A 12,187-nucleotide genomic window follows, 5' to 3' on the forward strand; every position below is an offset into this window, starting at 1 on the left:
ATCCATATATTTATGTATTACTGTGAGGCTCCGTAATGCATCTTATGTTGAGCACTATACAATCAAGTTGATTTATTAGCTTAGTTGGTGTTCCGAGAGATATGTTATGTCGAGAATATTGAACTAAATTAATCATCGTGTTTGGTTATTTAGTTATTTAAAAAGCGGGGGTCTAACAATACCACCCAATATTTCGCTTAGCAATCTGTATGGACAAACTCGAATATACTTTTAATAGAATCAACAAGACTCAATCAATTAAAAGTACATCAACGAGTTTATATCTCTCTCTTGATTTGATTTCCTCAAACAGAAACTGCGAGTACTAATCAAATACAAGGAATAACTTGGATGGTACCAAAGACCAATATCCAAGGATCAATCAATGACAATCAACAACCAAGGGTTGGATTTACTCTAATTGATGGTCTAACGCACAACCTGTATTATTTCAATTATAAAGATAAAACAATATAATGCGGAAATTGAAATAACACAGACACCAGAAATTTTGTTAACGAGGAAACCGCAAATGCATAAAAACCCTGGGACCTAGTCCAGATTGAACACACATTGTATTAAGCCGCTAGGGACACTAGCCTACTTCAAGCTAACTTCAGACTGGACTGTAGTTGAACCCCAATCAATCTCCCACTGATTCAAGGTACAGTTGTACTCCCTACGCCTCTGATCCCAGCAGGATACTGCGCACTTGATTCCCTTGGTTGATCTCACCCACATCTAAGAGTTTCTACGACCCAAAATCGCAGGCTTTGACAATAAACAAATCTGTCTCACACAGACAAGTCTATGAAAGGATCAATCTGTCTCCCACAGAAAAACCCTAAAGTTTTTGTTCCGTCTTTTGATAATAATCAAGGTGAACAGGAACCAATTGATAATTCGGTCTTATATTCTCGAAGAACAGCCTAGATAAATCAATCACCTCACAACAATCTTAATCGTATGGTATCGAAACAAGATGTTGCATAATCACAAACAATGAGACGAAGATGTTTGTGACTACTTTTTATATCTTGCCTATCGGAGATATTAATCTCAAGCCAATGAATCTGATTGTACTCGTACGATAGATGATGCAATATCAGATCACACAACTACGATAAAATTAGTATCGGTCTGGCTTCACAATCCCAATGAAGTATTTAAGTCGTTAACCTGGTTTTAGAAAAATAAAACCAAAGGTTAAAGGAGAATCGACTCTACCACGCAAAATAATATCACACGTGAAGTGTGGGGATTAGTTTTGCACAATACTAGTTGTCTCCTTTATATAGTCTTTCAAATCAGGGTTTCGCCTTGGTCACAAAGCAAACAATATCCACCGTTATATGAAAACCTGATTTAGATTCAAGCTAATATTTCTCAACCGTTAGATTGAAAACTTAGCTTGTTATACACAAATGAAATGCACGCTTCTAGGTTTGTTAACCGTACCCAAACGTGTACATTTGTTGGTTCAACAATAGTTAACCAAAAGGTTAGACATATGAGCATTTCATACCAACCATATTCTTCTTCACCATAACTAGTTCAAATGACTTCAAATGAACTAGTTAGAGAGTTGTTCAATTGCAAGAAAATCTTATGTACTACACAAGACACAATTGAAGCAAAGATGATTTGATTCACTTGAATCAGTTTATGAACTTTTATAACCACGGTTTGCAAACTGCATTCCTTAGTCTTTATAAGTTTAAGTTCAGAAATCATCTTCAGATATATAACCTTCTTAAGTTCGCATACTAGGTTCGCGGATTTAAGCAATTGGGCAGAGTTTACAAACTCCAGCAGAAAATCTCGGCAACGACTTTCCGCCGGTTCGCGGACTGGTACTCACGCAACAAGTTTGTCAACTCCAGCAAAATTTCTCGGGGATGAGAAGTTCGGCAGTTCGCGGACTTGGAAACAAGCCATTCTTCCGGTTTCTCTTGATCAACAAAGTTCGCAAACTTTGGTTCAAGGGATAGGACTTATTCACATATGTGTTTCCACAACAATACTTATGTCCATCATTGGTTATGTAATCTAAACTCTCATTCCAACCATTGAAACATTCTTAGAGGACGTTATATAGTTGTTACACCATTTCTCGTCAAAGCAATTTTCAAAGTGATTGAAGCATATCATGATTTTCGTCACTAGGTAAAGATAAACATGGTCGAAGCAAAACGCTTACCAACACATATTTCGAGATATATATAGGCGAGGTATACTCGGCTTGAAATACCAAATGTGTATAATCTAAGTCTATATATAGCATACGACTTTTTGTCTCAAGAAGTAGGAGATAGAGTAGATAGACTTTTGAGTGACAGATAAGTTCAAGTCTTCACATACCTTTTTATCGAGAAGTTCCACCTGTTCCTTGAGTAGTTCTTCTTCTTGTATGATGATTCACCATGAAGTCCTTGAGCTCAATTACACTTTCTATCCTAGTCCGACACTTAGCTATAGTAGACTAGAAATCAAGACTTATAGTTTTGATCACTAACATTGACAAACATGCTTGAGATAGCAGCGCATGCGAGTTCGACCGAGCAATGCTCTAACAATCTCCCCCTTTGTCAATTTTAGTGACAAAACTATCAATACATATGGAATATAAAAAAGATAAAGTAACTTTAGTAGCTCCTATTCCACATGTATAATATTCAACATTCCTCGAAATCTTCGTCACTTCCAAGTATTCCAATGATCCCAAAGGTTGTAAGTTTAGCATCACCATTGTTGAATATCCGTAGCTATAACAATGAGAAAACATAGTTCTCGACCATTGTTATACAGTGTCATAGTATTATTACACAGCGTCAAAGTTCAATTGTATCACAGCTTTAACAATAATACTATGGTGATATGTATCACCCCCCCTAGTCAATACCCCATCTCACATGGAAACCACTCCCCCTTACACAATGATCCGAAAACCATATGTATTTGTAGTGTGAACTACATATTAATTCTCCCCCTTTTTGTCAATAAAATTGGCAAAGGTACAAGAACGGGATCATAATGAAATTTCCGTAAGAGACATTTCATGACTAAAAGAAAATACATACCATCTAATTTAGATGCAATCATATAGCCGAAGCTAATAGCATTCATCAAGGAGTTTAATGATACAAGATAACCTCTTTAAAATTCCACAGCCGCACACCCCTCAAGATATGACCATTAAGCACAAGTTCAAACGAACTCTCCCCCATTAGATGTCATTCCCAAGGGAACAACAAGAGCGACTTTAATTTTAAAAGAAAAAAAAAAGGATTTTTATTGGACACCAAAAACCATGAGAATCATTTTCTATATCCAAAAACTCAATCAAATTAATCACAGTAAACCCATGATTAATTTAATCGGAATACGCAATCAAATTAAACACAAAAGTGATAAACTTAATTGATTATGCTCGACATAAGAGAACTTACGGAGCATACGACTAACATAACCATTAGAAAATGAATAAGATAGTCGTTCATATACTCAACATAAGAGGAATCTTACGGAGTATGAAAATACTCAACTAGTTAATTACAAGAGAAGCCATAATTAATCTAATTGGAATACACAACCAAACTAATTACAAAAGTAATCAATTTAATTGTCATTTCTTTTGCTCGACATAAAAAGACTTATGGAGCAATAACTAAATAACCAAACAGGATGATTAATTTAGTTCAAGAATGCTCAACATAAAGTACCTTACAGAACAACCAACAAAGCTAATCAAAAAGTAATCAACTTGATTGTATCATGCTCAACATAAGACACATTACGGAGCCTCACAGTATTACATAAAGTATGGATCAGTGAAGATCAATAATGTGGAATACACAAGGATTTATTCTATCTTCCATCACTATTTGCATAACGATATTTAATAGACATAATCCTTGAACACAAAAGATTTTTTAACCTATCTTCCATCAAAGAATTGACAATATAGGCTTAACTTTTGTATATGTCAAAAGTATATTCATCCTTAAATCAATACATGAATACCGATCATGAACGACTTTACTTTTAACAAAATATCGGACAATATAGTTCACGGACGCAAACACCAATATCCCATAACAAATTGCAATATAACAAATCATAAATATTAAATACTGCAAACCATCATTCTCCAAATATTTTTAGAATTTAAACCAATAAACCTAAAAAAGAACAAGAAGATGAAAAATAATAGCTATGTATAGTCACAATCATTGCTATTCAAGCACTAGTTATTCTTCCAACTAAACCAAAAATAAGACATACTAGGCAACAATATCTTTGAGAAATTCCTTATCATTCCCGAACTCCTTGTCGTCAACAGCCATCGGAATATAAGGTTCGTGGAGGAAGGAGTCAATACCAAAAAACCGTCTTGGTTGATGATGTTGAACCAGGGCCTTTTGAATTTCCAAAGATCTTAAAACACAAGCCTTTATTTCACTAATCTCCTTTATTACTTCCTTCAACCCATCAAGAACATCAGAAAACTTCTGAGAGTTAGAAGGGACAGCCCTTGGCTTTCTTGTATTCCTCCTTTTTTTTCAAGGAAGGAGTTACTGGAGATTTCTCTTTTTCCTTGATTGATGGCTTAACAATCATATTGACATCTTTTCCATCCAAAGACATGATTCTTAAAGAACAATTATAAACAACTGGTTTTTGTGAGTGAAATTCACAATCTCATCAAGAAGTCTTAAGATATAAAAGATATCAGAGAGGAAAAAGGAATGTAGGTTTCACAACCTTTAAACAGGTTCGTGGACGCCCAATTCTAAACCCTATAAAGAGTAGAATTGTCGATAATAACCCTTTACTTTATTTTATAGATTGGAAAAAAAATCCTAGGAAAAAAACAAACTTTTCCTAAAGCCTGAGCGGTACACAATCTTATCTCTTTTTGATCAGGCACATGAGACAAGATTTACCAAACAACACAATTAATTTATGCTGCGGTGAACAACAATTTGTCCACCATTTTCCTCTTGAGAGGAATCCTCAAATTTTTGTCTATAAAAGCGATTTGACCATACCTTCTTCTCTAATGGTCTTATTTTGTCTTTAGAAACCAACTTCTTAGACGAAGACAAAATCCTACATACCTCAGCAGTCTTCTGAGCAAGTTTAAGCTTACCTGCCAATCGATTTGATCCTCGTTGAAGTTTGTTGGCGTGCCTCACTTGATGTTTGTACTTGTAACATCTTGATAGTTCATGACCCTTCTGAAAACAAAACGAGCACGTCAAACTTGGATAGTATTCAGGCATCTGTGGTGTGAAAGCAGCCAGACACATAGTAGATCCTGAAACATTACAACCAGAGTTTCCAAAGATTGGGTCAATTGATTCTTCCAGCTTGATTGGATTCTCTTCTTCACCGAAACCATCAAGGTTGATATGTGTATTGCTACAATTATCAAAATCAATGTTTTCACATATAAGGCCAACACTTGATTTCCTATCTTCATCAGAATCATAGATCTCAGACATCTCATCAAGTGTTACAACAAGACCTTTGTTCCCAGTGTATTTTCTACGATTTGGGCACTCGTTTGCAAAATGACCAAAACCTTTACACTTAAAGCATTGAGGCATATCCTCGTCATCAACCTCGTTAACATCCCTGTTTTTAGGAGGAACGCGATTGTGAGGTTTATCTGACGACCTAGGTTTGTCTCTTGAAAATCGTTTACTTCTCTTCAATAGAAGATCCCTAAACTGTCTTGTGATCAAGGAGACTGATTCGTCAAGATCTTCATCCGAAAAATCACCCTCAGACTGATCATCCTCAGAGACATAAACACTTTTACTTTTATCAAGTAACTCAGTGTTCTTCTGTGCTTTAAAGGCAACATCCTTTCCTATTTTGGATGTATGCTCATGATCAAAGATCTTTAGCTTTCCAACCAATGTATTTCTAGAAAGATTATCAAGGTTATTTCCCTCGACGATGGCATGCTTCTTAGACTCGTATCTAGATGGCAGCGATCTGAGAATTTTCATCACAATGTGCTTTTCAGGAATAGTCTTACCCAATGCAAAAGATGCATTAACAATTTCAGACACTCTGTGATTAAACTCATCAAATGTATCTTCATCTGTCATACGAAGGTTCACCCAATCAGAATTAAGGTTTTGAAGCCTAGATTCCTTTTCACTGGAGTTTCCTTCAAATACGGTTTCTAAGATATCCCAAGCATCTTTAGACCTAGTGCAATTTGACACATGGTGCTGAAGATTTTGGATAATGGCATGTATGATGGCATTCAAACCGTCGGAATTTTGCTTTGCAGCAAGTATCTCAGCATGATTATATTCACCAATATTCTTGGGAACGTTTACATCTCCAACTGCCACAACGGGAGCATCATAGCCATTAACAATATATACCCATGATTTAAAATCACGCGCTTGAAGAAAAGCTTGCATAGCAATTTTCCACCATAAGTAATTAGAGCCATCGAAAACTGGTGTCACGTTAATAGAGATAACACCTCTGTCCATAGAGTCAGATCGCTACAAACACAGACTTGTAAGGTCTTGAACGTGTTTGCATGCTCTGATACCAATTGAAAAAGCGGGGGTCTAACAACACCACCCAATCTTTAGCTTAGCAATCTTTATGGACAAACTCGAATATACTTTTAATAGAATCAACAAGACTCAATCAATTAAAAGTACATCAACGAGTTTATATCTCTCTCTCTTGATTTGATTTCATTTCCTCAAACAGAAACTGCAAGTACTAATCAAATACAAGGAATAACTTGGATGGTACCAAAGACCAATATCCAAGGATCAATCAATGACAATCAACAACCAAAGGTTGGATTACTCTAATCGATGATCTAACGCACAACCTGTATTATTTCAATTATAAAGATAAAACAAAATAATGCGGAAATTGAAATAATACAGACACCAGAAATTTTGTTAACGAGGAAACGGAAAATGCAGAAAAACCTCGGGACCTAGTCCAGATTGAACACACACTGTATTAAGCCGCTACAAACACTAGCCTACTCCAAGCTAACTTCGGACTGGACTGTAGTTGAACCCCAATCAATCTCCCACTGATTCAAGGTACAGTTGTACTCCTTACGCCTATGATCCCAGCAGGATACTGCGCACTTGATTCCCTTAGATGATCTCACCCATAACTAATAGTTGCTACGACCCAAAATCGTAGGCTTTGACAATTAACAAATCTGTCTCACACAGACAAGTATATCAAAGGATCAATCTGTCTCCCACAGATAAACCCTAAAGGTTTTGTTCCATCTTTTGATAATAACCAAGGTGAACAGGAACCAATTGATAATCCGGTCTTATATTCCCGAAGAACAGCCTAGATTAATCAATCATCTCACAACAATCTTAATCGTATGGTAGCGAAACAAGATGTTGCGGAATCACAAACAATGAGAAGAAGATGTTTGTGACTACTTTTTATATCTTGCCTATCGGAGATATTAATCTCAAGCCAATCAATATGATTGTACTCGTACGATAGAAGATGCAAGATCAGATCACACAACTACGATAAAAGTAGTATCGGTCTAGTTCACAATCCCAATGAAGTCTTTAAGTTGATAACCTGGTTTTAGAAGAATAAAACCAAAGGTTAAAGGAGAATCGATTCTAGCACGCAAACTAGTATCACACGTGAAGTGTGGGGATTAGTTTTGCACAATACTAGATGTCTCCTTTATATAGTCTTTCAAATCAGGATTTCGCCTTGGTCATAAAGCAAACAATATCCACCGTTAGATGAAAACCTGATTTAGATTCAAGCTAATATTTCTCAATAGTTAGATCGAAAACTTAGATTGTTATACAAAAATGAAATGCACGCTTCTAGGTTTGTTAACCGTACCCAAACGTGTACATTTGTTGGTTCAACAATAGTTAACCAAAAGGTTAGCCATATGAGCATTTCATACCAACCATATTCTTCTTCACCATAACTAGTTCAAATGAATTCAAATGAACTAGTTAGAGAGTTGTTCAATTGCAAGGAAATCTTATGTACTACACAAGACAAAATTGAAGCAAAGATGATTTGATTCACTTGAATCGGTTCATGAACTTTTATAGCCACGGTTTTCAAACTGCATTCCTTAGTCTTTATAAGTTTATGTTCAGAAATCATCTTTAGATATATAACCTTCTTAAGTTCGCACACTAGGTTCGCGGTCTTAAGCAACCGGGCAGAGTTTACAAACTCCAGAAGAAAATTTCGGCAAAGACTTTCCACCGGTTTGCGAACTGGGTTCGCGGACTGGTACTCACGCAACAAGTTTGTCAACTCCAGCAGAATTTCTTAGGATGAGAAGTTCGGCAGTTCGCGGACTTGGCAACAAGTCATTCTTCCGGTTTCTCTTGATCAACAAAGTTCGCAAACTTGGGTTAAAGGGATAGGACTATGAACATATGTGTTTCCATAAAAATACTTATGTCCATCATTGGTTATGTAATCTAAACTCTCATTCCAACCATTGAAAGATTCTTAGAGGACGTTATACAGTTGTTACACCATTTATCGTCAATTTTTTTTTCAAAGTGATTGAAACATATCATGACTTTCGTCACTAGGTAAAGATAAACATGGTCGAAGAGAAATGCTTACCAACACATATTTCGAGATATAGATAGGCGAGGTATACTCGGCCCGAAATACTAAATGTGTATAATCTAAGTCTATATATAGCATACGACTTTTTGTCTCAAGAAGTAGGAGATAGAGTAGATAGACTTTTGAGTGACAGATAAGTTCAAGTCTTCACATACATTTTTGTCTAGAAGTTCCACTGGTTCCTTGAGTAGTTCTTTTTCTTGTATGATGAATCGCCATGAAGTCCTTGAGCTCAACTACATTTTCTATCCTAGTCCGAGACTTAGCTATAGTAGACTAGAAATCAAGACTTATAGTTTTGATCACTAACATTGACAAACATACTTGAGATAGCAACGCATGCGAGTTCGACCGAGCAATGCTCTAACAGTTATTGCTCCGTAAGTTTTCTTATGTCGAGCAAAAAAAATGACAATTAAATTGATTAGTTTTGTGATTAGTTTGGTTGTGTATTCCAATTAGATTAATTATGGGTTCTCTTGTAATTAATATAATTGAGTTTTTTTTTTCGTGTCTCCATAAGTTCTCTTATGCTGAGCATAATCAATTGAATTGATCACCTTCTGTGTTTAATTTGATTCTGTATTCCGATTAAATTAATCATGGGTTTACTTGTGATTAATTTGATTGAGTTTTTTGGATATAGAAAATTTTTCTCATGGTTTTTGGTGTCCAATAAAAATCCTTCTTTTCGTTTGAAATTAAGGTCGCTCTTGTTGTTCTTTCGGGAATGACATCAAATGTGGGAGAGTTCTTTTGAACTTGTGCTTAATGGTCATATCTTGAGGGGTGTGCGGCTGTGGAATTTGAGAGGTTATCTTGTATTTTTAAACTCCTTGATGAATGCATTTAGCTTTGGCTTTATGATTGCATCTAAATTAGTTGGTATGTATTTTTTCCTTTTGTCACGAAATGTCTCTCTCGGAAATTTCATTATGATCCCGTTCTTGTACCTTTGCCAATTTTATTGACAAAAAGGGGGAGAATTAATATGTCGTTCATACTACAAATACATATGGTTTTCGGATCATTATGTAAGGGGGAGTGGTTCCCATGTGAGATGGAGTATTGACTAAGGGGGAGTGATACATATCACCATAGTATTATTGTTGAAGTTGTGATACAATTGAACTTTGACACCGTGTAATAATACTATGACACTGTATAACAATGATCGAGAACTATGTTTTCTCATTGTTATAGCTACAGATCTTCAACAGCGGTGATGCTAAACTTACAACCTTTGGGATCATTGGAGTACTTGGAAGTGCCGAAGATTTCGAGGAATGTTGAAGATTAGACATGTGGAATAGGAGCTACTAAGGTTTCTTTATATTTTTTTATTCCATATGTATTGATAGTTTTGTCACTAAAATTGACAAAGGGGGAGATTGTTAGATCATTGCTCGGTCGAACTCGCATGCGTTGCTATCTCAAGAATGTTTATCAATGTTAGTGATCAAAACTATAAGTCTTGATTTCTAGTCTATTATAGCTAAGTCTCGGAATAGGATAGAAAGTGTAGTTGAGCGCAAGGACTTCATGGTGATGCATCATACAAGTAGAAGAACTACTCAAGGAACCGGTGGAACTTCTCGACAAAAAGGTATTGAATACTTGAACTTATCTATCACTCAAAAGTCTATATACTCTATATCATATACTTTGAGACAAGAAGTCGTATGCTATATATATAGACTTGGATTATACACATTTGGTATTTAGAGCCGAGTATACCTCGCCTATCTATATCTTGAAATATGTGTTGGTAATCTTTTCGCTTCGATCAAGTTTATCTTTACCATGTGACGAAAGTATGATATGTTTCATTCATCTTGAAAATTTCTTTGACGAGAAATGGTGTAACAACTATATAACGTCCTCTAAGAATGTTTCAATAATTGAAATGAGAGTTTAGATTACATAACCAATGGTGGACATGAGCATTGTTGTGGAAACACATTTATGTATAAGTCCTATTCCTTGAACCAAATTTTGCGAACTTTGTTGATCAAGAGAACCGGAAGAATGGCGTGAGCCAAGTCCGCCAACTCAGACCGCGAACTGCCGAAGTTCTCAATCCCGAGAATTTCTGCTGGAGTTGACAAACTACTTGCATAAAGCTAAGTCCGCGAACTCAGTCCGCGAACCCCGTTCGAAAACCGGCGAAATTCTCATACCCGAGAATTTCTACTGGAGTTTGTAAACTCTGATCGGTAATTTAAGTCCGCGAACATAGTCTGCGAACTTGAAGAGGTTATATATCTGAATATAATTTCTGAACTTAAACTTAAAAAGACTAAGGAATGTAGTTTGCAAACCGTGGCTATAAAAGTTCATGAACCGATTCAAGTGAATCAAATCATCTTTGCTTCAATTGTATCTTGTGTGTTACATAAGATTTCCTTGCAATTGAACAACTCTTTAACTAATTCATTTGAAGTCATTTGAACTAGTTATGGTGAAGAAGAACATGGTTGATATGAAATGCTCATATGGATAACCTTTTGGTTAACTATTGTTGAACCAACAAGTGCATACGTTTGGGTATGGTTAACAAACTAAGAAGCGTGCATTGTCAAGTGTGTGTAACAAGATAAGTTTTCGATCTAACGGTTGAGAAATATTAGCTTGAATGTAAATCAGGTTTTCATCTAACGGTGAATATTGAATGCTTTGTTACTAAGCTAACATTGATTGCAAACCCTGATTTGAAAGACTATATAAAGGAGACATCTAGTATTGTGCAAAAATAATCCCCACACCTTACGTGTGATACTAGTTTGCGTGCTAGAGTCGATTCTCCTTTAACCTTTGGTTTTTTTGTTCTAAAACCAGGTTTACGACTTAAAGACTTCATTGAGATTGTGAAGCCAGACCGATACTACTTTTATCGTAGTTGTGTGATCTGATCTTGCATCTTCTATCGTACGAGTACAATCAGATTGATTGGCTTGAGATTGATATCTCCGATAGGCAAGATATAAAAAGTAATCACAAACATCTTCGTCTCATTGTTTGTGATTCCGCAACATCTTGTTTCGTTACCATACGATTAAGATTGTTGTGAGGTGATTGATAACTCTAAGCTGTTCTTCGGGAATATAAGACCGGATTATGAATTGGTTCCTGTTCACCTTGATTATTATCAAAAGACAGAAAAAAAAACCTTTAGGGTTTATCTGTGGGATACAGATTGATCCTTTTATAGACTTGTCTGTGTGAGACAGATTTTTTTATTGTCAAAGCCTGCGATTTTGGGTCGTAGCAACTCTTAGTTGTAGGTGAGATCAACTAAGGGAATCAAGTGCGCAGTATCCTGCTGGGATCAGAGGCGTAGGAGCATTACTGTACCTTGGATCAGTGGGAGATTGATTGGGGTTCAACTACATTCCAGTCCGAAGTTAGCTTGGAGTAGGCTAGTGTCTGTAGCGGCTTAATACAGTGTGTGTTCAATCTGGACTAGGTCCCGGGGTTTTTCTGCATTTGCGGTTTCCTCGTTAATAAAATTTTTGGTGTCTGTGTTATTTCAATT

This window comes from Papaver somniferum, chromosome 6 (genome assembly GCF_003573695.1).
Source record: "Papaver somniferum cultivar HN1 chromosome 6, ASM357369v1, whole genome shotgun sequence".
In the NCBI taxonomy this organism is placed as follows: domain Eukaryota; kingdom Viridiplantae; phylum Streptophyta; class Magnoliopsida; order Ranunculales; family Papaveraceae; genus Papaver; species Papaver somniferum.